We start from the raw sequence: 6,000 nt of genomic DNA, 5'->3' as shown, positions 1-6,000 counted from the left end.
ATATGATCTTACGGGGAACACCATGAAGTCTAACAATGTCCCGCAGGAACACCTGAGCTATGTCTCGTGTTGTAAATGTAGTACGCATGGGTGAGAAATGGGAAACCTTGGTCAATGTGTCGACTATCACCAAAATGGCATCATGGCGACGAGATGACATAGGAAGACCAACAATAAAATCCATAGATATAGTGTCCCATTTCCATACTACAATCTCATGCGGCTGGAGAAGCCCGCTAGGATGACGGTGCTCCGCCTTCACCCTCTGGCACTCGAGGCATCGCGCAACTATGCTAGCAATCTACACTCTCATGCTTGGCCAATGATACAACTGCCTCAAATTTGCATGTAACTTCTTAACACCGAGGTGCGCTGCATAAGGTGCTCTGTGAGCCTCAAGTACAATGAGCTCACGCAAACCCCTAATGGAAGGTACATACATACGTCCCCTATGCCGCAAAAGTCCATCAAAATCTAAAGAATACTCTGCAAACTTCCCTTCCAAGGGTCTATGAGAATGTACTAACTAAATTACTTCTGCATAAAGCTCATTAGCTGGTAAGTGCTGTAAGATCCGCTCTCTCAAGTCAGTGCAAGTAGTCACAGATGAAAGTTCATGGCGCCTTCTACTTAGGGCATCTGCAACCACATTCTCCTTTCCCTTGATGTAATGAACATCAAAATCATACTCACAAAGGAACTCCATCCACCTTCTTTGCCTAGCATTAAGGTTCAGCTGAGAAAATATGTACTGCAAGCTCTGGTGATCGGAATGAAGCTCGAATCTATGACCCAGAAGGAAATGTCGCCATCTCACCAAGGCATGAACCACTGCCGCTAGTTCTAGTTAATGATTAGTATAATTGAGTTCATGAGTCTTCAACTTCCTAGACTCAAAGGAAATAGGCCGTCCTTCCTGCATAAGGACTGCTCCTAAAACATCTAAAGATGCATCGGTGCACACCACAGAATCTGCAACAGGATCTGGTACTGCAAGAATTGGTGCACTCATGAGGACTCTCTTGAGCTCTTCAAAAGCTCTACCACACTTCTCCATCCACTCGTACTTCTTCCCCTTCCTCTGAAGAGAAGTGATGGGGTGGGCCAACCTAGAGAATCCTGAAATGAAGCATCGGTAATAACCTGCTAGCCCCATAAAGCTCCTCACTTCGGTAACACTAGTGGGTGCTGGCCAATCCATGATAGCCTTGATCTTTGACGGGTCTACTGAGACACCATCACCCAATATGACATGACCCAAATAGTGTATCTCGGGTCTGAAGAATGCACACTTCGACAAGCTGCCAAACAACTGATTCTCTCTCAGCCTCTGCAATACCTGTCTCAGGTGTTCTTCATGCTCTCTCTGATCATGAGAATAAATCAAAATGTCATCAAGAAACACAACCAAAAACTTATCCAAAAAGGTACAAAATACTCCATTCATGAGGCTCATGAATACAGATGGCACATTCGTAAGGCCAAAAGGTACCACGGTGAACTCGTAGTGACCATACCTAGTATGAAAAGCTATTTTGGGGATGTCACTATCCACAATTCTCAACTGATGGTAACCCGACTTTAGGTCAATCTTCGAAAATACTCAGGCACCCTACAACTGGTCAAAGAGATCATCGATTCTGGGAAGAGGATATCGGTTCTTGATGGTCACATTGTTCAATTGCTGATAATCGATACACAACCTAAGTGATCCATCCTTCTTCTTGACGAAAATCATCGGTGCACCCCAAGGTGACACACTAGGTCGTATATGCCCCTTCTCTAAGAGTTCTTCCAATTGAGCCTTTAGCTCACTAAGCTCATGAGTAGTCATCCTATATGGTGCTCTCGAAACTGGCTCAGCTCTTGGCACTAGGTCTATGTGGAAATCCACTGCCCGCGGTGGAGGCATACCAGGAAGCTCTGAAGGAAACACATCTGCAAACTCCTGAAGGATTGGAAAATCATCAAGGGATGGATCCCTTTCTAAATCTTCCTCTCAGTCACTGATAGTGATAGCAAATAACTAACAACCCTTTTGCATGCACCGTCTAAGCTGCATAGAGGAAACCATACGAAGGGACACTGGCCTCTTCACTCCGAAGATCTCCCTAGAGATACCATCATCATCCACACATTCCACCCTCTTCTGTCGACAATCCACCTTGGCGCTGTGGGCACAAAGCCAATCCATGCCAAGGACAACATCATAAGAACCTAGAGGGGTAATGCATAAGTCAGTCCTAGTGGACATGTCTCCAATCTACATCTGACAACTCTGCACCATGGAACTAACTGATACTCTGGCTCCTGAGGCTAACTCTACCTCCCAACTAACATCTTGTCTAACTGCCACTAGCCTGCAATGCTCCACCACGAATGGAGATAGAAAAGAGTCAGTAGCTCCAAAATCAAATAAAATTGCAACCATATGGCCCTGTATAATACCTGTAGCCTCGATAACTGTGGCCTGATGCTCAGCTTGGCGGTTGTCCACCGCTGCAAAAACTCTATGGGATCTACCCATGTCACCAACTGTCAGCTCTGAAAAATCCCTACTCTGACCACTGGATGCCTGTCCCTGCAGACACTCCCTAGCTATATGAACCATGCCACCACAAGTGTAGCATGGTCCCCGAGTATAAGATTGTGCACCCTGTGACCCAGACTGCTGTGGGCCTCCTGATCTGCTAGATCCGCTGAATCCTCCCCTAGAAGACTGCTGCGTCTTCATTGAATGAGACTGTGGAACCTGTACTTTCTACTCCTGCCTAGGACCCTGTGACTACCACTGCTTGGGCTTAGAGCCCTGATAACCATGAGAAGGTTTCTGCTGCTGCTGTTGGGGTTTTGGCTGCTAAGACTGTTGGCCCCTAGAGGACCCTGCTGTATAATTCTGATTCCCTTTCCAAGGGGGTTTCTGCTGGAAGGAGTTTCGGTTCTGAGGCCGATCCCATGACTCCTGCCTCCCTCGAGTATCCTTAGCAACCAGTGCTATCTCCACTACCTATCTAAAAGTGGTAGGGAAGGACATCCTAACTGGGCCCTGAAGAGAGAAATTCAGACCCATGACAAAGTGATGCACCCATAGTTTCTCGACCTTCATGTATTCCACATAGGGAAGGAGCTCGAGAAACCTACTCTCATACTGAGCCACTGTAAGGCCTCTCTGATAAAGAGAATGGAACTCCTCTATCTGCTTCTGTCAGAAATGCTCTGACAAGTATCTCTCTCAAAATCTTTCTAGGAAAGATTCCCATGTGAGGGTGTCCATCCTCACTCCACCAATGACCTCCTCCTGATGCCACCAGTTGGAGGCATCCCCCCTCAACTAATGAACTGCAAGTCATGCTTTTAGATTACTCCCATAAGGGCGTAACCCAAAGCACCGCTGTAAGATCTGCAACCATGCCTCTGCTACTGAACCCTCAGTGGTACCGATAAACAATGGTGGTCCGAGTCAAATCAATTCCCTGATGTCATCCCCTACATGTCTAGGAGGTCTATCAAAAGGGGGTTCTCTCTGGTGTATGGACTCTTCCTCGTGATCACCCTGACCCTCTATCTGTCTCGGTGGGGGACTTCTAGTCCTCTCTCTGACTCTGGGCCCGCCTCCTCCGGGTCCCTCTGCTTCCACTACTGGAATCTGCTGGACTGGCTGAACTATAGGTACCACTCTCTGCTGAACTACACCGATCAAAGTCTGGAGTGCATCAATTATGTCCTGGTTTGGGTTCGGTGGTGGTGGAGGTGGTGGTGGTCCACCCTCCTGTCCCGCTCTACCACCCCCAGTCTTATGACCTCTGCCTCGCCGGTTGCGAGTAACAGGCGGCATCTACACAATCAAAAGTTTGAGTTAAGTTTAGGAAGCACAATGGTTTAAGGTTCCTAGTTTTGAAACACGTGCTCTGATACCAAATGTCATGCCCAAACCCACGAGTGCAAAAACACACAATTTTTTTTTTTTTAAGACAAATAACACCACTAAGTTGATAAGTTAATTTGCACCTGTTAAAGTATAGGTCAATGAAAAATGGATATGAGGTCTCCTAACAATGTCCTGACATCCCTTTTAAGTTTAAAGTCAATGAGTATAATTAGGTCGTTAAATTTGCACATCCATTATTAAATTGATGTCGACATTTGTTTCGTTTTACATCAATATTAAACATTATATTAATTTTAATTTGGCTTTCAATAACTCATACGTAATCCAACAATCTATTAGATCTATGAGAATAACACAATCTACATCTAATCTTATTAACATTAACCATTATAGCGTCATTTAAGAAAAATATTTTAATGAAAAATATATGTAGATTATTTGAATAACGATCTAAAAGAATTATAAGTCTAACTATTTCATAGTATAAAAGCAAAGAACAATTAACATAACCTGCCAAATAATTATTTAAACTATATTTACTCTTCACTCTAAAGGCTAAATTTAAACTAAAACTAAAACAGATTAAAAAGATACAAATATTAAAACACTAAAGAAAAGGAATAATGACCTATACTAACATATACTACACTACATTATATTTATCAAATTTATTAATAAACTAACAAGAATAAAAAAGAAATCTAACCAACCTATGCTAATAATAACCTAACTCTACAAAACCCTACCCACTAACCTAGCTCCACATAGACCCTACACCCACAGTCATGGACAGCCTCCCATAGGCTGGTGCGCTGTCCCAAGGAAAGTCTACGCTGCCCAAGGCAGCTCCTCCTTGTAAGATGCACTCAGCACAAATAAGGCAAGGGGGAGAAAGGTTTAAGATCTAAAAACATCATCCTGCATACAACCTTCTAATTGCACAAGGACCCATGTACCCCCAAGTAGCTGAGCATTTGATCCAAGGCCTGCACTTGTCTTGTCTCCCTTCCAATAAGGTGCACGCCTAGCAAGACAAGGGGTGGCGTACAAGGAAAACAACTAGGTGAAATAAGATATGAAGGGGGAAACTTTAATGCATCCCTTCCAACAAATCAAAGAACCCAACCAAATATATCTGCCCACTTTACTGACATGGCAGTCTGCATGGGTAAGCGCTACACTCCAAGTCAACTCAAGAGGGCTTGTCAAATCGCCTAGGGTGAAGGAGGTAGAATAGGAGTTAGTGCATAAAGTTTTCTAGGTAAGAGTATAAGTTATGGTTTTTTTTAAAATTATGAAGATAGTCTTTAGAATATCTTTTTAATTGCTCAAAACTAATTTAGATATCATTTAAAATTTAGAAATATATATATTTTTATTTGTTTAAAGGATCAAAGGAATATTCTTTGTTCAACAAGAGAATAGACTATTTCCTCATACAATTTCCAGCATCCTGTAGGTGGGTGCTTGGAAATTTTCTTGTTCCCTCTATTTTTTTTTTTTTTCCATATGAATATCCTCTTAGGGTGGTATGAAAAGTTAAATTAATCCACTTTAAATTGGATCAAAAATTGAAAAGCTAAAATATTGCTAATATAATCTTAAGTTAATTCTTAAAATTTCTTATGGCTTACAAAACTGATAGAGCATCTCTTGATCTATTAGATGATTAAGGTAAGTTTCAATACAATTTATATCACATCTAAAATAGATTGAGCAAGGACTGAGTTTGTCATTCAATTCACACCAAATTTTATGTAGGAGCATTCACAGATCATACTTTGATCAATATCCTTCCATCACTTATACAAGGGAGTAGAATTGAATGGATTTAAACATGGTGTTAATAATCTTGTCACAATAATACTTGATTAGTTTGATCTTCTAAATAACTTGAATTGCAATAAATCCACTACTTCCCACTACCATATCCAATGTTATATCATTCTTGGGATTCCATCTCATCTCTTGAATTTTTGACACTCTAATTGCATATATAGGAAGAAGTGTTCTGAGAAACTTGCTTAACATTGTCTCATTTTTAATCTTTCCTCCTAAGGCTCTAATTGTAGACACATTGGATTTTATTCTTTCACCATATTTTGCGAATT

This window comes from Cupressus sempervirens, chromosome 4 (genome assembly GCF_028749045.1).
Source record: "Cupressus sempervirens isolate cs-2001-9-10 chromosome 4, ASM2874904v1, whole genome shotgun sequence".
NCBI classification, from domain to species: domain Eukaryota; kingdom Viridiplantae; phylum Streptophyta; class Pinopsida; order Cupressales; family Cupressaceae; genus Cupressus; species Cupressus sempervirens.
The sequence above is the reverse complement of the archived record's forward strand: the minus strand, read 5'-3'. Positions refer to the sequence as shown.